Genomic DNA, 27,031 nt, shown 5'->3' on the forward strand with positions numbered 1-27,031 from the left:
TTTCTCTTCTTTAAGGCAAGAGTGTTTATTCTAATATTTTAGTCCAGGTACAGCACAGTAGGGAAGGGAGAAAGATCTCTTGCTCTATCTTCTTAGTTTCTCCAGCTGGGGTTCTGTAAATCTGGCTAAAGACAGATGAACAAGAGAAAATAAACAGAAGTTAATTAACCTGTGCGTCATGCGCAGGGAGTACATGGTAGTACTTGGGAACAAGTAACCCAAAGAGGCTTCTATACCATTGTAGGACAGACAAAGGAAGGGGGGTCTTGGCTTCTGGGAGGGGAGAAAAGTTATGGCAAGGCAGTAAGGAAAAGTATGGTCAACAAGGATTGTTCAGTAACATTTATTATGGTGCCTTTCCACTGATAGTTCTTAAGGTTAGCACAAATTTCCTTCACGAAAGGGAAACTTGTGCCTTGTTTTTAAAGCTTTTCCTTCTTCTTCTGGTTCTCAAAATGATTCATATGCCAAAGAGGCAATGTTTTAGGGTGGCAGATCCTGGTGCCTTCCCGCATTTTCCAGCTTCCAATCCTAGGCGAACTTTAAACCAGTCACTTTCGCCATAAAGTAAAGTTGGGCGAGGTTCTAAACTGAAGCTTAAACTGGTCTCATACACAGTCGGGAATGTCAAATCCAGAATCTGTAATCTGTTCAGTTGTAAATGATGATAAAGGAATCTACAAGTTCGTTCACACAGATGTTATCACTACCTGTGAAATAGAGTTATTCATTTACTCAGAAATCCCTAGGTACTTAAGCAAACAGAAAGTATTTCTATCTATTAGCTGGACCCGTACCCTGTTACCGTGTGTACTCCATGCTGGGGAGAGTTTTATGGATAGTCCCAGGAATTCATTGGGGACCCAGGAAGGAAACATTTTCTATCTCCCAGTAAGCCAAAACCACAATGGAAGCAATGTAAATGTTTCCTCTTATCCAAAGAATGTCCCCTGTTGCACTGTAGAAAGTAAATATGACAATATTGTTAGTTTGGGAAGCACGAGGGAGAAAAATGACAAAAAAAAAAAATGGGGGGGGTAGAAAAGTCTCTGCTGTGTACCAAAAATCCTGAGATTCAGAATCATGGGATATCAGATTACTCTGGGTATAAGACTGTAACTCTTCATCTTGTAGATAGGGAAACTGAGCCATGGAGAAGAAGCGTGTACAAGGACACCTGGTTATTTTGTTAGAACCAGAAGGAAGGAAAGCTGGCACATTTCCAGCTTACTTTTCTGTTAAGCTCTGGCCGCTGGAGGCAGCCGGCATCCACATCCTGCTTGTTAATGTGGGTCAGGTCCAGATCCACGTGCCAATCAGAAATGCTTCTACCTGTACTAACAGCTTTTCACTCCTGAGGTTTGCGAGCCAATTTCTATGGTACATGCTGACCCTGGCGGCTCACCTTTCTTCAAGCCTTTGGTAGTGCGATGTAAAGGCATCAGAATCTCTTCACAACAGGAGACAGTCCATTTTGCAATCCCTTTCCTAAGTTGAGTTAATAGCTGAGCTCCTGTGGGATACAGAACAACAGAAATCCTATTATTTAGTGATCAGAAATGGCCCTAGTCCTAGTTTTTCATTTCCTTTGAAGGAGCCAACATGCTTTTCCTCTTTTTTCTCTTTTCATTTTTATATAGTACAAGATTTAGGAATTGTTTTATGTTGGAGATATCTTTTATTGGCAAAAGGGGCTTGTTTTTTAGGTAGAAAATATTTGCAGCTGTTTAAAAAGCAAGCAAGATTTGAATGGGAATGTATGTGCCTATTTGCAAACTACTTAAAATAGATGAGATAAAAAGACATAACTTGTAACAACTTAGTAGCTATTGGATTTCACGTATCAGGTTAGGCAATCCATCAATCCATCAATCAACATAAAATTATACACATAAAAACCGGAAAGGTTATCTGAGTAATAATAAGTCACAAAAATTATCATACAATACCAAAATGAACAGAATTTTGTTTTGTTTTCAAAGTTTTTTTTTTTTTTGAGAGAAAGAGAGAAAGCAGGAGAGGGGCAGAAGGAGAGGGAGAGAGAGAGTCTCTGGCAGACTCCACACTGATAGCACAGACCCCAAAGTAGGGCTCGAACTCATGAATCTTGGTATCATGACCTAAGCCAAAATCAAGAGTCAGACGCTTAATTGACTGAGCCTCCCAGGTGCTCCCACAATGAACAACATTTTGAAAAAAAAAAATCAGCTCTGTTGAATGAGGTATGGTTGCAAACAATGAAGTTCATGCATTTAAGTTTGATGGCCTTTGACAAATACATATATTTGTGTAATCGTTGTAACCATGATGACAGTTAAGATAATGAAATATTTTCAGCCTGTCGGTTCTCTCATATCCATCTAAGGGTAAGATACAATGATCTTTCTTTTTAATATATTTTTTATTGTTTATTTATTTTTGGGAGAGAGAGAGATAGAGTGCAAGCAGGGGAGGGACAGAGAGAGGAAGACACAGAATCCAAAGCAGGCTCCAGGCTCTGAGCTGTCAGCACAGAGCCTGACACGGGGCTCAAACCCATGAACCATGAGATCATGACCTGAGCCAAAGTTGGATGCTTAACTGACTGAGCCACCCAGGCGCCCTTGGCGATCTTTTATCCCCTAATTATTTATTTATATTTCCTAAAAACATGAATTCTCTTGCATCACCATGGGACAATAATCAAAATCAGGAAATTAGCACTAAAACAATGTTATTATCTTATCTGTAGACTTTATTAACGTTATCAATCGTCCCCACAATGTCTAATTTTATAGCAAAACAATGCAAAATTTAAATCTAGTCATCCTTTTTTTGTGGGGTGGGGGGCAGGGAGATGGTGAGAGAGAGAATCTTAAGCAAGTTCCATTCTCAGCATGGAACCCAAAGGGATGTCTTGATCTCAGGACTGTGAGATCATGACCCGAGCTGATGCCTAAGCGACTGAGCCACCCAGGTGTCCCTGCGTCCAGTCACCTTGTCTCTTCAGTCTCCTGTGATCTGAGACATTTCCCCAAGCCTTTCTTTCTCATGACATTGGTACTTTTGAAGAGCACAGGTCAGTTATTTTGCAGACTGTTCCTTCACTCAAGTTGTCTGACGTTTCCTCGTGACAAGATTCAGGTTACGCAGACGGGGCTGGACCATAAGAGTGATGCCAGTTTCTCCGACTATCCTGGCAGGAGCATGTGCTGTTGATTCATCGCACTGTTGCAACGTTAATTTGGGTCATTTGGTTAAGGTGGTGTCTGCCACATTTGTCCACTGTAAAGTAACTGGTTTGTCCTTCATAATTAAAAAGAGTTTGAAGAGGAATATTCCCTGATATCCATCGTATGATTCAGTACCATGTCCTCATGAACAGTCTTCTCTGAAAACAGTATAATCTCAATTGGGCAGAGTCAAAGGAATGGAAGTTGTTCTTTGCTAAAGTGTCGGTTGCTCCCTACACCCTGGGGGAAGGAGAGGATTTAAACAGTGTTTGAAAGCTGGTATCAGGAATTCATCTTTCCAAAAAAATATTTTAGGGTCTACCTGAGGTTCTAAGGACTGGTCTTCAACCCTGGGATCTACTGTAGTTGGCCATTAGCACTGAGGTTTTGATACCGCAGTCTTCAAGGGTTAAGTTGACATCAACTTTGTGCTTAGAAAGTCAGGAAAGCTTAGGGGGCCTGGGTGGCTCAGTCGGTTAAGTGTCCGACTTGAGCTCAGGTCATGATCTCATGGTTTGTGAGTTCGAGCCCCGCGTCGGGCTCTGTGCTGACAGCTCAGAGCCTGGAGCCTGCTTCAGATTCTGTATCTCCCTCTCTCTCTGACCCTCCCCTGTTCATGCTGTCTCTCTCTTTCAGAAATAAATAAAACATTAAAAAATAATAACAATAAAAGAAAGTCAGGAAAGCTTATATGTTTTAGTAAGAATTTCAACAAGAATTGTTAATGTGCTGAAAAAAAATTCCATTTCCTATTTAAACTTGAATAAAACTTTCTGATCAATCAATATTCTCTAGAAACTCTATAAGAAACTCTGTTCCATCTTTGACAAACATATTCCTAATACCTAGTGTTTGTTCCACCTTTGTTTCTTATGCTTTTCCACATATATGTGAAACTGTATTAATGGACCACTAGATTTTCACCACAATAATTTCCCTTGTCATTTAACCTTCTGGGTTAACTGTTTTTAAATGAACATTCCTGGCATCAAATCATGTGGTAATTAATGGGCAGGAATGAAGTTCATTCTCTAAAATCATCTTCTACAATATTTATTTTGTTGTTTCTTTAGAAGAAGTGTGGGAAAATGTGCTACACATATTTCTCAAAGCTGGGCTGTTACCACTTTAACAAAAAACAAAACGTCCGGATTCTAAATGCTTACTCATCGCCCAGGAAAGCTTTTACAGCTTTACATTAACAGAAGTGCTGGCTCCCCCCAGTTTCAGATGTCTTCATTTTATGTTTTGTTAAATAAGAAGATTTATAGGAGGGTATACATCTGAGCATTAAGTATGACTGAGAGTCTATAGCTTCCTGTTCATTTACACCCACTGACAGATTAGGAGAAGGAGAGAAAAATTTTTTTCTCTAACAAAATCAGATGTGGAGAACAGAGAAGCAGCAGTGAATGGGGAGGGGCGGGGGNCCTTCCCTGACTCCCACATTGACTATGAACTGCTCTCTCATTGGCGCTTCCCCACGGCCTTGACCAACCCACCCATTGTCCTATGGCTATGCTTAACCTCCACTACACTGAGGACTCTAATTCTTATTTGTGTCTAGGACACCTAGATAGGCTCCTGAGACATGTCAGGCAGTTGAATGGACAACTAAATGCTTCAGAGGTTTGATTAATATCATATAATATTTGATAGGCAGAAAGAGACTTAAAACAATTTAGTGCAATCCAACTTTTAATGGAAGAGGAAAGCGACTCCATATATTTAAATGAGTTGCCAACGTCACCAACTATTTAGATGATAAAACAGGATTAGGACTCATCTGGTACTTTTTCTCTCTCTTTTTCTTTTTTTTAAAGTTTGTTTTTATTTATTTTGAGAGAGAGATAGAGATCAAGTGGGGGAAGGGCACAGACAGATGGAGACAGACTCCACACTGTCAGTGCAGAGCCCAACGCAGGGCTCCAGCTCACGATCTCATCTGAGATCATGACCTGAGCCAAAATCAAGAGTCAGACATTTAACTGACTGAGCCACCCAAGTGCCCCAACATCTAGTGTTTTTTCCAAAGCAATATGTATGAGTAAATTTGAGTCTTTCAGGACTGGACAAAAACAAATTAGAGAGAGTGTAGACAATCNGGAATAACAGCCTTGAAGGTGACAGACAACCTCTGTCAACCTTCATGTCCAAGCAGTGTTCCCCAGGGAGTCATCTGGAACCTCCTCCATCTGAATGACATTTTGCATTTTAGAATCTAGTGCATAGATGACTCTCCGGTCATATTATTTCTGAATCCTTGTTCTCAATAATGTCTCCACTTGGAATGTGTTCTACCTACTGAGAATTTTCCAAGACATGGATAGATCAGACAATGTTTAAATGTTGAGTAAATAAGAAAGTTGCAGAAGGATTGAGTATAGTATATGACAACACTCATGTAACTTTTTTCTCTACTTTTTAGTTACGTACAATAAAATGTATGCTTTTGGGTATACAGTTCTGTGGGTCTTGAAAAACTCATACAGTTATGTTATTTTCACCACAATCAAGACACATGAGAATTTCATCTCCCTGCCCCCGCTAAGTTTGCTTCCGCTACCTCTTGGTAGTCAAATCTCACCCTATCCTCCCAGGTCCCTCCATGCCCTGGCATCCACTGATCTGTCAGCTGTCACTATAGCTTTCTCCAGAACATACTCTCAGTGGAATTACAGAGAATGTAACCTGCTGAGACTGGGTTTCTTCACTCAACATAATGCCCTTGAGATGCACCCAGTTGCTGCATGTATCAAGTTATTTTTTTCATTATTAGATAGTATTCCACCGCACGGATAGAACTTGTTTTGTTTATCCATTCCCAAGTTGAGAGGCATTTAGGCTGTCTTCAGCTTTTGACAAGTAAAGCTGGGGTGAGACATTTGCACACGAGTTTTTGTGTGAACATAGATTTTCATTTCTCTCAGGCAACAGCACAGAAGTAGGCTTACTGGGCCGTACAGTAAGTATATATTTAACTTTATAGGAAACCGTTACAGCAGTATCCCTGTCTGGGAGCTGCACCTCCTCGCCAGCACATGGCATTGTCAGGCTTTGTATTTTTTAGTCATTTTAATAGCTATAGTAATATTTCATTGTGGCTTAATTAGATTGTTTTTCTAATTACTAACAATTTGAATCTTTTCAAGTGGTTATTTGCCCTTAGTATATCTTCTCTGGTGAACTATTTCCTCAGTGATTTTGCCCATTAAAAAAAAAAAAAAAGAACTGGATTGTTTGTTTCCTTACTGTTGAATTTTGAGAAGTCTTTATATAGTCTATGTAAAAATCCTTTGTCAGATGTGCAACTCGCAAATACTTTCTCCTTTTTCCTTTTTTTTCTCTTAAAGTATCTTCTGCGGTGCAAAAACTTTTAATATTGATGTTTAACATTGATGAAGTCTAACTGATCAATTTTTTCTTCTGTGGATGATTAGTATTCTCATCGTACCTAAGAACACTTTGACTAACGTATATTGTTCTCAAAAAAGTCTTCTAGCTTTATATGTTACATTTAGATCTATGATCCATTTTGGATTCATTTTTGTATAAAATGTGATGTAAATTATTAAACCACAAAAATGCCACTCAACATAAAATAAATGTGAAGGATACACGGAGTGGGAGAGAAGACCACAGAATTGGGTAGAATTTACAAAGAAGTGTTCAACGTGAGCCATACCATTTTATTTCCATAAAATTAATGATTCTTGGAGTTATAGGTACATGTAATTTTCCCTATTTCCCTAGCCTAAGTACAATTATAAAACCTGGGCATTATATGTAAAACAAATGTAAGACTCTGGGGGGTGTCTGGGTGGCTCATTTGGTTGAACATCTGACTCTTGGTTTTGGCTCAGATCATGATCTCACTGTTCGTGAGCTCAAGCTCCACCTCAGGCTCACTGCTGTCAGCATAGAGCCGGCTTCAGATCCTCTGTCTTCTCTCTCTGCCCTTCCCCTGCTCATGTTCTCTCTCTCAAAAATAAATAAACATTTTAAAAAAGATTTCTAAAAATTAAAGTACAACACAACAAAAAATTAAGACTCTGAAAGTTTGGGGAGAGGAAGGCAGGCTGACTAGGAACTTCAGTTCTCCTGGAATGACATAGTGCTAAATCTCTGGGTTTTCTTTCTGTCCTATATATATTCCAGAGAAATCCACAATTATATCTGGAGATTTCAACACTCTGCTTAACAATTGATAGAACAACTTAACAGAAAATCAGCAATGAGAGAAGCCTGGGTGGCTCAGTTAGTTAAGCCTCCAACTCTTGATTTCAGCTCAGGTCATGATCTCATGATTCATGAGATAGAGCTTTGAGTACAGCATGGAGCCTGCTTGGGATTCTCTTTCCCTCTCTTTCTGCCCCTCCCTTGCTTGAGTGTCCACTCTCTTTCTCTCTCTCTCTCAAAATAAAGAAATAAATATTGAACTGTTAAAAATTAAAAAAAGAAAATCAGCAATGGTATAGAATTCAACATTCATAGTCAACAGGATTTCACTGGTATTTATAGAACTCTTCACCTAATAACATCAGAATATGCATTTTTTCCAAGTACCAATGGAACATATACCAAAATAGATCATCTCCTGGGCCATAAAGGAGAACTCAAAACATTCAAGAGAATTGAAATAATACAGTGTGTTTTCCAACCACAGTGGAATCAAACTAGAAATCAAACATGGAAAGAAAACATGAAAATCTCTGAATATTTGGAAACTAAACATGCTGTGAAATGTCTCAAAGGAGATAAAAAGTTACACTGGCCTTAATGAAAATAGAAATAATATAACATAAGAAAATTTGTCCTCATGAAGATTATGATTTTCTGTATAGAAATTCCCAAAGAAAAACCAATCAATCAATCAGTCAATCAATCATTTCCTAGAACTAATAAGTGTATTGAACAAGGTCACAGGATACAAGATAAACTTACCACAATCAATTGCATTTCTATGTACTAACAATGAACATGTGGACACTGAGATTAAAAACACAATACCATTCACAATTGCTTTAAAAAAGGAATTACTCAGGTGTTAATCTAACAAACATGTATAGGACTTTGTGGAAAATCACACAATGCTGATGAAAGAAATCAGAGAAGATCTACTTCTTTGAGAGACACACTGTGTGCATGGATTGAAGACTCAACAGAGTGATGATGTCAATTATCACCAAATTTACATTAAATTTTAACATAATTCCTATCAAAATCCCAGCAAGAACTTTTGTAGATTTAGAGAAGATTATATTAAGATGTATATGGAAATGGGGCATCTGGGTGGCTCAGTTGGTTAAGTGTCCGACTTCAGCTCAGGTCATGATCTCTTGGTTCATGGGTTTGAGCCCTGCATGGGGCTCTGTGCTGACAGCTCAGAGCCTGGAGCCTGCTTCAGATTCTGTGTCTCCCTCTCTCTCTCTCCCTCCCCTGCTCATGCTTCATCTCTCTCTGTCTCTCAAAAATAAATAAACATTAAAAAAAATTTTATATGGAAAGGTAAAGGAACGGAAACAATTTTGAAAAAGGAGAATAACGTGGGAGTAAGTAGCCCACCTGATTTTAAAACTTATTGTACAGCTGCAGTAATCAAGATTTGTGTGGTGATGGTGGAAAGCTACACTTGTAGATCAATGGAACAGAATAAAGAACCCAGAGATAGGCCCACACAAAATGCCCACGTTATGTCTGATAAGAGTGCAAAACAGTTCAGTGGAGGAAATATAGTGCTGGAGCACTGAGACATCCAGAGGCAAAAATATGAACCCCAACCTAAGTCTGAAACCTTATAAAAATAACCCAAAATTGGGGTCATTGGGTGACTCAGTCCGTTGCGCATCTGACTCTTGATTTTGGCTTAGGTTGTGACCCCGGGGTTGTGGGATTGAACCCCACTTTGAGGGGTCCATGCTTCACGTTCAACATGGAGCCTGCTTGGGATTCTCTCTTTCTCTCCCTCCACTCCTTTCCTCTGCTTACACTTTCTCTCCTTCTCTAAAATAAAAAAGTAAAAAAAAAAAAAAAAAATTAAGAGAGTGGATAATGGATCTAGTTTAAAATGTAAAGCCAAGGAACTTTTTGAAGAAAACACAGGAGAAACTAAAGGATCTAGAGTTAGGCAAAGAGTGCTTAAACTTGACGAGAAAAACTCAGTCCCTAAAGAAAAAAATTAACAGATTGGACTTCGTAAAATGAAAAATTCTTTCTCTGCAAAAAAAAGAACTAGCATATAGTATATATAAAGAGCTCTCAAAACTCAACAGTAAACATAGAACACCCCAATTAAAGAAAAACAAATGACATAAAGGGACATTCCACAGAAGAGGATATACAGATGGCAAATAAGCATATAAAAAGATATTCAACAGCAGCAGTCATTGGTGCAGTGCAAATCAAAACCACAGGGAGATATCATTAAATACCTGCCTGGATAGCTAAACTACAAAGTAGTGACAACACAAGATGGTGGCAGGGACCAGAGTAACTTTATCACTCATCAAACTACTGGTGGAAATCTCATAGCATACAGCCTTTCTGGAAAAGAGTTCAGCAGTTTCTTGAAAAATTAAACATGCAACTATCACAACCCAGTGATTGCACTCCTGGGCCTTCATCCCATAGAAATAAAGGCTTATGTTCACACAAAAACCTGTACATGAATATTTGGAGCAATAATAATAATGGTTATTAATAATAGTCCAGAACTGGAAACAATCCTGATGTCTATCAGTGGATAAATGAGCAATAGTCATGGAAGACTCTTTAGCAACCTCAAAAAAACAACTACTAGCACACAGAACAGTGTGGATGAATCTCCAGGGAGTTAATGAGAAAGCAAATCCCTAACGGTCACAGAGGTATGGTTCCATTTACATAACATTCCGGACACGATGACAGTATGGAAATGGAGATCAGATTAGTGGTTTCCAGGTTTTAAGGAGAGGTCATAATGGGAAAGATGTTTAGTGTGATTATAACAGGGCACCATCAGGGATCTTTGGGATGATGGAAATGAATGTTCTGTGTCTTGACTGTATCAATGTCAGTATCTTAGTTGTGATGTTGTAGTATAGCTTCGGAAGATGTTATCATTGGGTGAATCTGGGGAAAGGTTACATTTCTCATATTTCTCATAACTGCATGTGAATTTACAATGATCTCAAGATAAAAAGTTTAATTAGAAAAATGGTCTGAAGCAAAAATGGCAACATGTATTTATTAAAATAGTACATGAGTGCATATTATATAATTTTCTGTGTGTTTTATGTCCAAAATTCCTTTGTTTGAAAAAAAAAAGTACTTCAAGACTCAGGTCAAATGTCACCTCTACTCAAGGCTACTGTCAGTTAGAATTACGTTAATTGCTCTTTCTCCAAGGCTCTATGGGGACAGAATCAGAATGAGAGCATCTTATGTCTACCACTGGCTATTCATCTTTCCTCACACCCCTTCTTAGCCCTGGATTTAGTCCAGGGCTTTGAATATAATTGTTATTCTTATTCATACTGTTATTATTATGCATTTAGTTGTGTTCTAGGCTTCTAAGTTAATAGGAAAGAAAAAAACCCCACATGGTTTGAGTCTTCGTTTGATAGAGAAAACAAAACAGGCCAAACAAATACGATAGAAGTTGTACAGAAATTCAAAGAAACCATAAGTTTCTCGTGTGAGGAAAGTACCCACAGTGCACTTTGTTTGTCACAGCTGCCGCTTTGCCCAAGAGGAAAAGATATGGTCTGTGGAGTGGAAATTCTGTTTTTGCTCCTTTGCTGCTGGCTTCTCCGCCTTTGTGTTATTCCGAATGCTTTTGGTGTCAAGTAGCAGACGTTGAACTTAACCGCTTAAATGGCGAGTAGCTGCCTTGGCCCGCAGGACTGGGGAGCCGGACTGGTGTTGTGGCCGAGGTGGCCGCATCTACGACTGTAGTTTTAGGTCCCCAGGCTCTGCCCTCCTTGTGGGCTGCCTTCATGGGTAGGCCAATGTCAAGACGTTCTGGGCCTCATGTCTCTCCTCAGACAGAGGAGACTTAAGGAAAGCTCTCTCCTCACCTGGGTTGCTCGCTGGCCCATTGCTGAACCAGATGCTGACAGCAGGGTTGGGATTCTGAACATACCAACCAGGTGCCCTGCCCATGCCAGGCGCTCGGCCGCTCTGATGACCTGACTGTTGTGCTGAGCAAAACTGAGATTCGGGAGCGGTGATGGAAGCTATTTCCCTATCAACCCTCACGCAGGTGGCATTTATGCCTCTCTCTTTCTGCAGATTTACCGTTTTCTTTCTTTCTTTTTTTTTTTAATGTTTATTCATTTTGGAGAGGGAGAGGTGGGGCAGTCGGGGGGGGGGGGCAGAAGATCCGAAGCAGACTCTGGGCTGACAGGAGCGAGCCAGATGTGGGGCTCAAAGTCATGAGCTATGAGCTCATGACCTGAGCCAAAGTCAGATGTTCAACCAGCCGAGCCCTCCAGGGGCCTCGGCTCAGTTTTATTTCTATTGGTGCCAAGGGTTCTGAACTGATTTGAATTTAAGAGAAGGGAGGAACTTCTTCCATGCGCTTTCTGTCCATGATGATCTATGCTAAAAGGCCCCAGGCTAGGGCTAGATGGGGAATGTTACCCACTAACCGTCACAAGGAGGGGTCCCCAGGCTTGGGGAGAGATACTCAGGCAGACCTCTGATTCCATGTGGATAGCAAGCCAGAGAATGCCTGGCAGGTGACAGGCAGCCAGGAATCTGTCACCAGGTGACAGTCCCTTAGTGGGGTGGGTGAAGTTGGTGAGTTTCCCTAAGAGCAGACTAAAGGCCAGAATGTCAGTACGAAGACTCTCAGGGGGCAGCCCCAGATACAGTAGTGTGTTTCTGGTATATGTTTAAAAGCACAAAGGTTGAAGGTACGTCCAGCGGGTACAGGAAACCAGCCAGAAAGAGGGCTGGGAGAATGACGCATTCCTGCTTTAGGATTTAAAGGGAATAGCTAAGGTCCTGCATCTTGAAGTAACAAGATACTCGAGGTCTACGCGTCTGCTAATGAACATCCCAGTTCCGTGCGATCTCCTTGGATTAGCAGGATAATGTTACTTTCAGGCTCCACTGCGTTTCACTACATGAAGCCTTTTTTGTAATTAAAGAAAAACAGCTACAACATTCAAAGTGAACTTGGGAACTTGGATTAAAAGCAGATAAACAGAGGACCCACTGAAGGCTGGAGACAATGTTATTTAATGTCTGCCATTAATATTAAGAGATTATTTTCTCTAATTATCTCACTTACTTATTTGACATAGCTTGAGATATTTATGGGACTGACCTGGTAAAGACTTAGTGGCGATAAAAAGTACTGTGAGCTCTGGAAATAAAAAAATAAAAGAGAGAGAGAGAGAGAAAGAGAGGGAGAAAGAAAAAAGAATTGGGGCACAGAAAAAATCATTTTTTCTCTCTTCTCTGTGACAACTTCTAGAACACATGAGGAACTATTAATAGTGCCGGTTTCTGAGCAAGGGGGCTGGAGGCTGGGCAGGTAAGGAGAGGAAATTTTGCTTTCACTACTGCTCTGTGAAATAGGCACTTTTTTCATTCACCATGAGCTGAAATGACTATTGCAATTTGTAGAAAATAAGTAAAACAGAAAGAAAGGAACAGAGTTCATTAAGTGTATTCTGAGTTTATGGAGAAAGTTGGGACTGGATTTTTCCATTCTCAGTTGTGTTATGACCGTCCTATTGTCTTGCCTGTGAAGAATTCGTGTTTGAATTATCCTGGGCAGCCTCACTCAGTAGAGGAAGAATGTAAGTAACTGATTTTAATAACAATAAAGGACTCGGATCCTAGACAGTATCCTTTGTAAAGATGCTTCACGTGCTAAATATCACCAGGAAGTCTCCGCTAAGCCTTAGCTGCACTATTGTCATAAATACCCCAGGAAATGCCCAAAGATCACGCACAGCTCATTAGGAAATGTAACAGAGTTATAACTGAACGCAAGTGACAGATTTTAATTCAGCTTAGCCCAATAGTGCAGAAAAGTCCAACCTGGATTCTGTTTGGGCAGGGGAGGGGATAGGATGTCATAATCAAGGCACAATTTCAAGGAAAGAATGACTCCTTAGCGGGTTACAGAGTAAATGTCTTTAAAGTTTCACATGGGCATGTACGATTCTGCTACCGACATCGAAAAGTTAAACAAAATTCCCTGTATTTAACAAGGATTTGCGGGGAATCTGGCTTGCTCCTCACACTTCCAAAACATCTGAGCTAACCTGGAATTTGTAACAACTCTTTGGTCTTTGAAAATATAAACTCAAATTAGATTCCCCAGACCAGAAACTCAAAGCAAGCAAAAATATTATGACAAGTGATCACCTTAAGCTAATGTATTTGTAATACTGCTTACTTTTTTCATGCTAGTATTTTGGTAACAGTTCATAAGATAAATTGTGTTATCTGTTTTTCCCCCTTTAGACTGTCACTGAAATCTACATTACATTGAAATCTACACTGCAGATGAGAACAAGGCCAGGGCTAAATTCTGCAGAAAGCTGGAAGTTGAAGAGCCAACCAGGAGCATCTTTTCAAACTTGCAAACATGAAACATTTAGTTATCTTTCTCTTTTCCTTTTATTTCATCTTTCCTTCCCTTACTCTACTGCTCCATTCTATCTTCTCTTCTCTTTTCCTTTTTTACTTCCTAAAAAAAAGAATGAATGCTGGATATGATTTGGGGTGAGGGCAGGTGATAGTATCTATTGAATACTTTTGAGATGGTTGCTACCGAAAGGTTTTCACTTAAGGTTTTGACGTTGAAGATCTACCCTGCCTATAAAAACTTCTATTTGAAGAACACGTAGAAACAAAAATATAAGCTTCTGATTAACAGTAGGGCTGTAATAATTTAGGCAAGTGTGACGGTTTCTTTTCCTTTAAGTCTCTCTAATGTTATTTACTTGATCTGGAGACCTACGAAATTCAACGGTCTACCTCTTGAAACCGTCTACCTTTTGCGATAACTACAAAAGGCGCCTTTGTTTCTCTGTATGAGGTTTCATACTTTCTGAGGTTGGGACTAAGAACCAGAGTTAGTAGGAAACTATTTTAAATAGTTAATTTCAGAATAATGTGTGCTCCTTGGAGCCATGTAGTCAAAGAATTGGCTTTGCTTGGGGCTGAGCGAACAGTTAGATAGCAGGAATAAAAGCTTAGGAGAACGCCGAAACCAGTTTCTCAACCTTGGCAGTATTGACACTTGAGGCCAGATAATCCTTTGGGGGGTGGGGTGGGGGCTCATGCAATGTAGGATATTTAGCCGCATCCCTGGCCTATACCCAACAGATAGTCTTAGTGCCTTCCCCTCCCCCAAGATGTAACAACTGAAAATAAAATGTCTCTAAATATTGCCAAATGTCTCCTGGGGGTCACAATTGCTCCCCATTGAGAATCACTGACCCAAATTCAGCAGAGTAAGTGTTTAATGGACAGTCTCTGGGAGTTATTTCGGAAACTTAAAAAAATTAAAAACTGTAGCAGAGTATAACTGTACATGCCTCTTCATTTTCCTTGGTCATTTGCCTAAGATGACCTGTCACAGCCTCTCCCAGGGGACACAGACCCGCTCCAGGAATGGGTTTTGATGACCTAATAGATCTTTTCCTGTCTCAGTATTCTGGCTAATGACAGCATAATCAATGTGCTGATGCTGAAAACATGCTGAAGAAACAACGGGAACAGAGTCAAATTCTCCTGAAGAAAGATTTTTTTTTAAGTAACCGGGGCCAAACACAACATTGCAGTGTACATTTTTCATAAGGCAGAAAACGTTAGAGATTCGGCCTTTTTATTATGGTCCTGTCCAGCCCATATCCACATCTAGATGGAGCTCAGATATAGTGGCAAAAGCAGAAATCTTGAAATATGTAACCAGGTGGCTTAAAAATCACAGCCAAATCTATATATTCAGTTTGGCAGGAAAACACCTTCTTTCCTTTTTTGGGAGAGATATCACACTATGCCTCCCAGATTCTGCTGAATTATGAAATGCAGAAATTGAGACGCAGGGACAAAAAAGAAACCACTTTTTCCCTTTCTTCTTATCTTTTCCTTTTTTCCCTCTCCATTGTGGTGTTCACAGATATAAGAAAAGTTGATTCAACACATCTGGATTGTGAAATCAAGCACGAGGCATGGATGTGTTGGTACAAGTATTGCGTACTGTCAATGTTCAATTGAACACTGAGAATCAAGCAGCTGCCCTCTCTGTGGCTTGCAGAACTTTTCACGTTGTACAAACCGGGGACAGGTCTTTTGTTGTAAAAGCTGAACATTATTCCATGAAACGCTTCCTTAGGGGGTGGCTGGCCAACTGGCTACCCCGGTTCATGTAGCATGATGTGCCTGGAAACGTCTCCTTCTGCTAGGAGAGGTAAAGAGGGGGTCAGAGAAGGGGCCGGCCAACTGATAAGAATTTCACTTCATTGATAATCATTATTATTATTTTTGAGAGAGAGAGAGAGAGAAAGAGGGCACAAGTGAGAGAGAGGGGCAGGGAGAGGGAGAGAGGGAGAGGGAAACCCAGAAGGGGCAGAGAGACAGAGAAGTGAGGCTCGTGCTCATCCGATGTGGGACTTGAGCTCACGAACCGTGAGATCATGACCCGAACCAAAGTCAGATGCTTGATGACTGAGCCACCCAGGCGCCCTCACATTTTGAAAATTATTAATGTTTCCTCAATCTCAGTAACAGAATTTACCATTAAAAGCCTGACCTTCAAGCATCCTACACTATGAACAGATGAGATTCTCTCTTCTGTCTGCCTCCTGGGTTTTCCCATGTCTAGCTTTAACCCTGGTTGTTTCCTTTGTCTGGGTTGGTCTTTCTTCCCAGGGCCAAGTGCCCTCCAGACCCTGCCCATCTCAACTGCCACCTCCTCCATGGAATGTTCTGTCCCTCATTCATTGAGACCAAGGAAGTCGCTCAGAGCTGCCTTAGCACATTGTCTTCCTACTCCTGGATACTTCTCCCTTCCAGCAAAGGATCTGTCTCTGGTTCCTTGCTCTGGTTCTCATACCATGTGGCTTAGGGCACTGTATCCAGTAGATAACAAGTTAACTGACTCTTTAGATACATATCCATGTCTGAAGTTTATTCAACTCTAAGTGTGTCTGTCTGGAGGTCAAGATAACGGGGTCAAGCTCCCCTCCAACCCCATCAGTTGAAGAAACACAAATACGGGTTTTAGTTCAACTTGCTGGACTAATGTTGCAATTGTTCCCTGTGCAAACATGTGTCAGCATTTTTGCTACCATTCTGACTACAGATCTGTGATGAACAAACTCCCTAGTAATCACAGGCTGCTTCTTGAAATGGGGCATGTTACTAAAGACACACCATTCTTTTCTTTCTATGTTGTATAACAAGCCAACTTGCTCATTCATATTTAGAAATATAAAAACAATTATGTCACCTAATCCAATCCCTTTACAGGGATGCCACTGCAGGAGAGATGTTGAAATGATCCCATGTCCAGCCTTTCTGAAAGATGAGAAAGAACATTCTAGAAGTGAATTCTCACAAATCAGGAAGGACGATGTCTAGAGTTCCTAAACCCAATGGCTTGTTATTTACATAAATTGATATTTGGATTAAAGGAACTATTTGAGCTGAATATTTCTAACCACAGAAGGAGAGTTAGATTTCTTTAACTTGGCCTGGCTCTGAGTTTCTCTGTCTTCCTCCTTTTGAAGAACTGAATGTTGGCAAAAACAGTTTCATGTTTTCTGCCAGTTTGTGGTCATTGCCTCTTTTTCAGTATTTGAGATTCGTACAAAATTTATTCTGTCTCCCAGATATTGTGCTGTTCGTTGGGTCTCAGATAGTACTGGGGAAAAGGTAATGGTGTTTGGTGGGCAGAGTATGGAGGGACACCTGATTGGGGTCCTGGTTCTACCACTATTGGCAATTTGGTTTGGGGAAAGCCAGTTAACCTCTCCTCTCCCTCCAGTCCCTTCTCTGGGAAGTGACGACAATAACAATACATACCTTCTAGAATTATTGCGGGATTTTAATGAGATAATGCAAGTGAGCATGTATCAGAAAGTTGTTCAATGCCATGTCAGTGCCAATGCTGGTGTCGCCAGACTCTCTGGTACCCAAACCTGACATTCATTTCAACAATATTTGGTGTTTATGAACACCTTCTCCGCCTGTGGTACAGGGAAGGCAAGCAAGAGGGGCTGACCTTGCCTTTGGAGGGCACTTAACTTAAAAATGAAGTCGAGGAGACATGTGAGTTTGGTCACCATTGCTTTGTGAATCTGGAAAAGCAGCTTATCTCTCGTGAGTCATGGTTTCTTCAACTGAAAAGAATAATAGTAACACCTACTTTTCAAAAACAAAGAAGACTGTACACATGAAGTATTGAACCCAGACTCTCCCTGTATAGTTGTTCAGTAAATGGTACCTTTCCAAGGGCATAAAAGAAACACCAACCCAGTAGTCAAGGCTTCAAACTAATAAACAAGAGCCAAGAACCAACCATTCCGTCTGGTTGAAACAAACAAACAAACAAAAATCTGGCCAGGCTTCACTTAAGATTGAAATCTGGCCTGAGGCTTGAAGGAGAAATAAATTTCTGCATTTGAAGATAGTGGTGGCAATGAGTAATAAGTGCCTGCATTGTCTGGAGCACTTTACATGCACTGACTCAGTTAATACTCACCAGACACAGTCAGCATTTTCATCTACTTTGCAAATGAGAAGATCGAGGCACAGAGAATTGAGGTGGCCAACCCAGAAATCCCTTCTCTGTCCATGAAATGCTGCTAACCTTTGATTTACCCCGGAGATTCATCTGAAAAGCTTTCCTTAGTCACCTCTCATCAAATCTTAGGAATTACGTGTGCTTTTTTAAAAGGTTAGACCTGCCATTTTGTTAGGCCTGCACAGGAGAATGCCATTGTGTTCGTGTTCAATTAGTCACATCGGCATTTAGGTTGTGAAAAGTACTTTGGCAAAGTCCATTGAAGGAAACAAGAAAGGCCCGTCGGTCTTTAAAACACAAACTGCTACAAAAATGTACATTTTTCTTAAGAAGCATAAAGCCTCAGTACATAGAGTTTGTAATGCGATTTTGCGTGAGATTCCTCCCCCCACCCCCTACCCCACCTCTCAAATTCAGAGTTTTATGGAGATGATCTCCTTGGGGTTCAAGTGTCGGGTTTTCTTTTAAATAGAATCATGATGTCTTTATATATCCCAATATTGTTGGCATATAGATTCAAGATGGCTTCCTCTGCAGAAGTTAATTGGCTGGGACGATGGTTATTCACGGGTAATACATTCCCTGCCTTACTGTTACCCTTGGGCCTGGCGTTTCATTAACAGTCCAGAGAGCGTGTCTCACGAAGGCTTTCTGGGTCCTCATCACATGAGCTCACCTCTGCATGCAAAATTAGAGCCACTGAAACATAGTTCGCATAAATTATTCCATCATTCAACCACAAAACCAGGTTTCTTTGGGCAAAATATTTCTGACTCTTAAGTAACTTCCCTGTATGCACATCTGCTTCCCAACCAATGAAGGCAAACCTAATGCTCTGTTAGAGGGATCTGGGCAACGCTTTGTTTTTCGGCCCCAAAGACCCAAAGGCCAGCTAGGAACATTTTCAGTTAAAAAAAAAAAAAAAAAAAAAATTCCATAAAAACGACTTGCTGGAAATGTTATCAGTTTTTCCTCCCATAAAGACATGTAAATACCACCAGTGAGTAATACACGAAGGAGAGAAATAAATGCCATCATTTGTGTTTAGCCTCTCTACAATGTTGATTTTTCCCTGTTTCCTTACTTCAACAACCATTGGGGATGTTTTTGCTACTAATCAGTACTCATCCCAGAACAAAGGCCTTATTCACTCATTTGTTTATTCATTCAACCCTTTATGCATCTCATATATATATATATACATATATTTAAGGTTTGTTTATTTATTTTGAAAGAAGCAAGCAAGCAGGGGAGGGGCAGAGAGAGAGAGAGAGACAGAATGGCAAGCAGGCTCTGTGGGGTCAGTACAGAGCCCGAGGTGGGGCTTGAACTCAGAACTCACAAATTGTGAGATCATGACCTGAGTGGAGATTAAGAGTCAGATGCTTAACCAGCTGAGCCAACCAGCTGCTCCTATGCATCAACTATTAATTGAGAACCTGTTGAGTGCCTAGCACTGTTTAGAGCACTTGGAATACATTCGTGAAAAAGAAAATTAGTGGAAAGCATTCCTGCCCTCCTGGAGCGTGCCTTCTCACGGGAGATCGTTGCACAGTAAACAGTAAACAGGGCAAGTATGAAGTGCCCTGGGAAAAGTAAAATTAAAACTCAAAACAAAAAGGAGGAGAAGGAGGGTAGGCTAATGGGGATGGTGTGTAGGTTAAACTGGGCCGTCAGGATACTCCCCGTGGAGAAGCGAGGGAGGTGGCCAAGCAATACCCAGTCTAAAGCAGAGTTGAGGGCCCCAAGGAGGAGCCTGGTGTCTTTCTGATGGAGGCAAGAAGGTCGGAGTGGCTGGGGCTGAGAAGACAGGGGAAGGAGGAGCCTTGTGGACAGGATGACAGCTGGGGGTGGGGAGTGGGGTGTAATACGGGATTTTGAGTGGCAACAGGACATGATCTGAATTAAAGCCTCAAAAGACCCCTCTAGCATTCGGTTGAAAATGGACAGTGGAGGAAGGTGAACACGGGAACAAGAAGACCAAATGATTTCTTAAACAGAAATCACATCAGAAAGCATGAAAACCGCTTTGATCTGCATCATTTGAACCCAGATTTTGAAGTAGAACACAAAAGACACCACACCCCCTCGGTTCAGCCCCTCTCTTGCACGCCCCTCTCTTGGAAGAAAATGTGGTCACCCTCCTCAGCACAGGCTGCAACTTTCTAGCCTGTGGCTTCTTCCACTTTGGCGGAGCACTGCATTTAGGCTAACTTGGTAGCTCCCTTCGGGGGCTGTACACTTATGCCACAGAAAGCAAATCATCAGTCAAGGGGCACCGAGGCAAACATAGGGTTGGAAAGTTCCAGAAGTAGTTCTGGAATGCTTGGTGATGCAAGCAAAGATCAGAACCAAGAAAGAGGGCCACCCCTGGGCTCTACAGTCAACATGGTCTAACCCATGTAGCGGGCACATAGAGCCGCTCTCCTTTGATATTTAGAGTGACGAGATGTAAAGTACCACACCGTCCCTACTCTGTCACTGCCTTTGAATTTCGTGAGGCAGCTTAGACATGCATCAATTTTTTTCTTTTTATTTATTTTACAATGTTTATTAATTCTTTTTAGTAATCTCTACGCCCAATGTGGGACTTGAACTCATGACCGTGAAATCAAGAGTCATATGATCTTCTGACTGAGCCAGCCGGCATCCCCTATTTTTTTCTTTTTCAATATCTAACAGTAGGGATGTAGTCCAGAGAGAGAGAGAGAGAGAGAGAGAGATCACTGTTATGAAAGATGGTGTCAAACATTAAGACGCAAGACTTATGGGCAATAATGATGTTGGGCTTAAAACTTCTAAAGGACTGTCTTTGTAACCAACGTAAACGTAAGGAAGTCAGCAAGATAATTCTTGGGGCTCTCTTCATTATTACACATGACTGAAAATGTAGGAACACAGCTATTAGAAGAAATCTCAGAAGACATCACCGTCCTGGAAAGGGAGGTCTCTGGGCCTCTGCTGAAGCCAGTAAAGCCATCAGAAAGTTTAAATGGGACTGCGGGGACATGTATACTCACAAGGGACAGGAAACAATGTTGGAAGGTCCTTTAGCCATAGAATGGCAAACAGGTTGCAGACCGCATTGCCTCCTGGGAGTAACTTCTGGAGTGCTGAGTTGTGAAGGATCCTGAGGTGTTGGTTTGGACATGGTACCATGTGGACCAAGGATGCCTGCCTGAGGTGGAGGGGTGGGAGTGGTGTGCATGGACCACGTGTTTATCATTCCTGACCGGCTGGTCGTCTTGCCTTCATATTTGCCTACATTTCAATCATCTTAGGGGCGCCTTGGTGACTCAGTCGGTTAAGCGTCCTCCTCTTGATTTCGGCTGGGGTTGTGATCTCACAAATCGTGGGGATCGAGCCCCTTGTGAGGCTCCATGCTGGACATGGAGACTTCTTGGGATTCTCTCTCTCTCTCTCTCTCTCTCTGACTCTCCCCTGCTCATGGACTCTCTCTCTCAAAATAAATTAAAAAATATGAAAACATCGGAAAAAAATAAATCATCTTAGAAAAATGAGGTGCTATTCTATTTTTAAGAGGTTTGCAGAGGACATTATATAAACTTGTTTCCGAAATGGAAATGCAGAGATTGCCACTTAAAATAAATCCTCCTTGCATTATCCGAAGCTTTTGTTGCTTTGATGTAAAGCTCTTTTCCTTTGTCTTGACCTTGGTGGACATTGGAAGAGCGCCGCGTCCTGGGAGCCCACGGTGGTGTCCTGGCCGCCACGTGCCTCTGTGGGAGAGACCTTGGACTCTCTAGTTGCTCTAACCGGCGACTCCTTCAGTCCAGGGTGTCCCTTCTCTCGGCTCCCTCACCCCCACTTTTGTCTCCCCTGCTGGCAAACTGAGGTCTTCGGACTGAGACAGAGAGAGCCTCAGGGACCTGGTGTGTCGTGGAGAATCTGCACCCTTTTCCTGCCTCTGCCCACAGATCTTTTGGGGGCCTTTTTTGCTTTACCTCTCAGAGGCTGCTCTCCCCACTTGTCAAACGAGACGGATTTTAACCTAGGCACACGGACTGGCCTGAGATTATAAGTTATATGTTCAGCACGTAGTTCAGGGATGGCGTCTTTTATCAGAGGCTCAGGATGAGCTGTCACCGCCACATTGTTAGGAGTCACAGGCATAGGTGATTTCTAACATTCTTTCCATCTGAAACATGGCATGTGAAAATCCCTCCTCGTGTTCGGATCACTGTGTCTCATGCTCACAGCTGCAGAATGGGGCAGAGCACTTTTCCATTTCTTACAGAGAACGGGCCCGTCTTAATATTAAAGGACCGATATTAATCAAATTTGCAGAAAATGACTAAGGCAGACCAAAAACGTAACCTGGGTGAGAAAGAGGAAGTAGCATTGTTAAAATTACCTTGAAAGCCCATGAGTATGAAAAAGGACACATCGGTCTAGAAGATTCCCTTGTCTTTTGAAGGTCATGCATCAGAGGCAACGTCCATGGGAGACGGGAGATGGTCCTTGAGGGACCTGGAAAGCGGTGACGGTGGCCGACCCTATCCCAGCTGTGGTCCAGGGGAGTGTTGGTTTCACTGACTGTATTTGTTTTTAGGGCTGTTAGTTTCATACACTAGGTAGCTGAAAACAACAAGAATTCATTCGCTCACAGTTCTGGAGGCTTGGAGCCCAGCATCAAGGTGTCAGCAGGCCCACGCTCCCTCCGAAGGCTCTAGGGAAGAATCTTAGGACAGTTTCTGGCTATCGCGACAGCGTCACTCTGGTCTCTGCCTCCGCTGCCCACAGCCTCCTCCCTGTGTGACTGTGTGTGACCTCTCGTCTTCTTGGAAGGGCACCAGTCACTGGATTTAGGGTCCACTCTGAATCAGGAAGATTTCACCTTGACCTCTGCAACCCATCACATCTTCACAAACCCTATTTCTATATAGGATCACACACCTGACGTCCCAGGTGAGTGGGGGACGCGATTTAACCCACCACGCCAGCACTGTTGGAAGTTTTTCTAAAATCAGATTGTACTCGTGTGGTACTTAGGATATTAAAAAAATAACAGTAATAACAAAAAAGCGTGTTCTGGGAAGCCAGTGTGTACGTATACACACACATAATATTTGCTCACTTGGTCCGGCTGCATTGCAGGTGAGGTCATGGATGGGAAGACAGGAGACTATAATACTAATACCTAACAGTTGTAGAGTGCTTACGATCTTCCAGACACTGTTTTAAGTGCTTTTGCATGTTAAATCACTTAATCTTCACAGCGCTCTTATACAGCAGGGGATAGTATCATTCCCGTTTTACAGGTGGGAAAACTGACGTACAGAAAAATTAAGCGACTTGCTCAAGCTCCTGGGGGAAATCAGGATTGGAATCCAGATGGTCTGACTCAGAAATTGCACTTATAACTGTCCTGCTGTACTGCTTCTTTGTGTGTGCAAAGCACACTAGGAAATGTAGGTGTGATTAAAAAGAACTTCTCACCACTTCCTAAACACTTGCAGACACACACACTCCCCCTCCCCCTCCCAAGAGAACAGTAATAAACGTGCACGTAGCTTCTATGGTTAGATGCGTTTGGAGCATTTAAACTGCCGAAATCCATTGAACTAGATGCGGTCAGATATTTGTTCAGAACAGATGAAAGCGAGTATGGACTGGGTAAAGTACAGTTCTTCCTGCACATCACCGATGGCCTTACAGGTTCCCCAGATCACAAGTGATTTCGGCCAAGCGTGACAGTATGACATCATACTGGTCAAAGAGTAGCCACATATGCAGGGTGGGGTTTCACTTACAGCAGCTTCTAGCAAACGGCTGCTACACTGTATTTGGGGTTGACCTGGTGCCTTACAAGCCAACACACACCGAGGGAAGAAAAGGGAATTCGTAGGCCTATTTAAAAGAAGAAGAATGATTGCAGTGCTTACATAAATGCCAGGTGCTGTGCTGAGTATCTCACCTCCTGCGATCCTTACCACAACCATCTGATTCATTGGTAGCCTCAGGGCTGGGACGGTGACTAATAATAAAGTGGTAGCTTATCCTGCTGATAAAAATGGCAATGAGCTTGTTCCTGTAAACTTCCTCCAGGGGCTTCCCAGCCTCCAAAGTGGACTTGGCTATACGGTGCTGTGCATACTCGGACAAATCTGTCCGGCAACAATTACCTAAAGGAATATTAAGGACGTTTTCACTGTCGGAGCTTGGCGTGTGTGGCTTTTCAGATAATTTTTCTTATCTAAATAACTTCTGGAGAGGAAACAGGTCCTTCGAGTGTACAGCTTGAAGCTCTGGGCAAAGGAGGCATCCTCCTAAAGCAGAAACTTCAGGCTAAACCAGCTCAGTTATGGCCCCGGGCATTTGTACCCTCAGAGGCCAAATCATGATCAGGCACGCACCCACACTGCCTGACTTCTCTCCTGTAGGATCCGCTGAGTTGCTTAGAGCATCCCACAGACAGCGCAGTGCTGACCCTGGAGAGTATTAAATCGTGGGCTCTGGAGTCAAATGACCACCTGCAAATCTCACCTCCCTCCCTTCCCAGCTGTGTGACCTTGGCAAAGTCCTCGACTCGGGAGTCTTAGTTTCTTCATCTGTAAAATGGGCACAACAATAAAACGTAGCACCAAAGGCTGGGCGTGAGGATGAACGGGGTTACCCTCCAGCGTGCGCTCGGCATAGGGCTTGGTGCCCAGCGTCAGGAAATGTTAGTCGTCGTGACTGGGATGCGAACCATGGAGTTCTGTGCATTGCCTGCCTTCTCCAGATGAGGTGTGGTGGCGGCATGGCTCAGTGGGCCTCAGGAGACGTGTCTCTTATTCAGTTCACCTCCTGTTGTATAAGGAGCCATTCTGCCAGCATTAGGTGAGAAATAGAAAAGGAAGATGAGTCTTTGCAGAGACCCACTTTTCAAATGTCTGCGTCCAACCCCTTCCAAACAGAGGGCTGATGGGGAGGGTCCATTTGCCTTTACTGTAAGTTCCACAGGCCCTTGCTGGTGTTTCTTTCCTGACAACTCGAGCAGGTTTCTCTCCCCACAGGGGCCCCTTTCTTTCCCCCGAACCAGAAGGGAAGGTCCCCTTTCTCTCCTCAGTAATGGGCAAGAACAACGTCCCATTGACAACGTGAATGGAGCGTTTCTTACCCTGAGTCTCTTCCTGCTGTGAGGGCAGAGATCTTTTCTCTCTCCCTCGGCTGTGAAGACCACGAGTCCAGCTCTCCAGAGGCGGCCAGGGCAGAGCAGCTCGGGATGTCCGATTCCGGGACCATCTGACGAAGGAAGGGAAACTGCCCTGTTGCCCAGGCTCCGCAACAGGCCATTTTACAGGCACGCCATGACTTCTGATTCGAGCAAGTCCTAGAATTTTCCCTGGGACACCTGCCTCTGGACGTGCCTGCCCCAACCACCCAGTAACGTCCCCTCCTTTCACGCCACCTTCCCTTACCCGGCTTCATTTTCTATTAGAGCGCTTAGCATCACCTGGTCCATTTCTGTCAACGTGTTTATTGTGTGTTCTCCCTCTTGTGGGGACACCCGTTCCGGGGGAGCGGGGACTCTGTCTCGTTCACGGCCGAACCCCTTGTGTTTGGCACCGTGCCTGGCAGACGGCAGGTGCTCCGTGGATATTGACTGAACGAATGAATGAAGTCTGAAAGGTATTCTCGTTTTCCCTCTGCAATCCAGAAGATGCCTTTCCGATAAACGGGGAACTGAAGTCTAGTGGCAGTTGTCCTGGGCTTCCAGAATGGCCAGGAGCAGTCAGCCAACCTGGCGTGATCCTTTCAGGGCTTGGCAAACTAGAGATGCAGTTTATGACTTGATCCCTGCTCTCTGGGCAGACAGAATTCAGCTGCTAAGGCAAGACTCACAAAGGACAGAGTAAAGTGAACCCCAGCAGAAGAGAAGGTCTCCATCACCTCGGACAGCTGTGGGGGAGGGGGGTGGGGGGGCAGGTCACCGCCTCTCTGTTTATCCTGGCATTTGTAGGAAGAAGGAAGCCAGGTGGCTGCCTGGTGCTGAGGGACTAGGGTCCTTGGGGTGTCTAGTTTCTTGGCACTCTCTGCAGTCTACCCAGAAACCACACTAATGTTTCCAGGAAGTATGCACTGACTACACGTCGTCTATAGGTTTTTTCCCCCTCTTTCTCTCTCACTGCTTCTTGCAAATTAAAAAGAGAATCAGAAAGCATTGTTAAAAATAATCAAACCACAGCTAAAGGAGGCTGCTAGCAACAGAAGAAGGGGGGGAAAAACCCAAACGAGTTGAACATTATTCCGCCCATGCTTTATACACGGGGGCCCTGTGATTATTCATTCTGTGAACCCCCTGCGGGGGTCTGGGGAAATTAATGGGGCCACAATTAGTTGCCTTTGCATTACTTAAACAGGCCATAAAAATTAGCATTGGTTTCTGTGGCCACCAGGTGGAAAAAGTCAGGCCGTGAGGAGGGAGGGTGTCAATAAAAAGGAAAAACCCAGGGCTCCAGTTTTCCCAGACTGTATATGCTCACTGGCATCAGGTAACTCCTCTCAGAATCGAAATCAGCTTGGGGCATTGGGGGTCCCGAAGGAAAGGAAGGTAGGAGGGCCCGAGAATCAGAATCAAGGCTGTTGAACAACAACCCAGACTTACCAGCCCGAATCTGGTTGCCTCGGGGAGGACAAGGAGCTTCTGAAATGATGGTTCTCCAATTGGGGGCTGGGCAGAGACCTTGGCACTCAGCCCCAGAGAGGGCTCCTGCCACGTCAATGTTTCCAAGGCTCCCAGTAGATTAAAACATGACAAGGTGTCAAAATGGGGCCACGAAGACTGTGGTGTGTTTAAAAATACTGATGCTTAACAAATTAGGCCTTTTAATACGCAAGCAAATCAAGGAAACCAGACAGTGGTGCTATTTGCAAGGCGAATGAATCCAGGACTTAAAGGAGGAATTCGGAGTGTGCCGCAGGTGGTGAGGACGGGCGTGGGACATGCGTGTGCCTCTGGCAATGACTTCTTTCTATTCTGTCGGAAGGTCGCCTTGACCCCGTGGGTAATGCCTTGACCCCATGGGTAATTCACTTAGAGATTATCGTCCGATCTAAA

General features: G+C 42.8%; 2 long non-coding RNA genes across 3 annotated transcripts; both read right to left on the bottom strand.

Moving 5' to 3' along the window:
* On the bottom strand, positions 1–27,031 carry LOC144229304 (uncharacterized). Of its 2 annotated transcripts, none has more exons than XR_013334445.1 (3): positions 26,579–27,031; positions 1,406–1,513; positions 1–125 (listed from the first exon to the last, which is right to left on the bottom strand). It is a non-coding gene; the product is annotated as an uncharacterized LOC144229304 (long non-coding RNA). The 2 variants fall into 2 exon arrangements; XR_013334446.1 differs by lacking the exon at positions 26,579–27,031 and adding an exon at positions 23,874–24,043.
* On the bottom strand, positions 328–1,393 carry LOC144229306 (uncharacterized). Its single transcript, XR_013334447.1, has 3 exons — positions 1,061–1,393; positions 798–958; positions 328–710 (listed from the first exon to the last, which is right to left on the bottom strand). It is a non-coding gene; the product is annotated as an uncharacterized LOC144229306 (long non-coding RNA).

Source organism: Crocuta crocuta, unplaced genomic scaffold (assembly GCF_008692635.1).
Source record: "Crocuta crocuta isolate KB4526 unplaced genomic scaffold, BGI_CrCroc_1.0 scaffold516, whole genome shotgun sequence".
Classification (NCBI taxonomy): domain Eukaryota; kingdom Metazoa; phylum Chordata; class Mammalia; order Carnivora; family Hyaenidae; genus Crocuta; species Crocuta crocuta.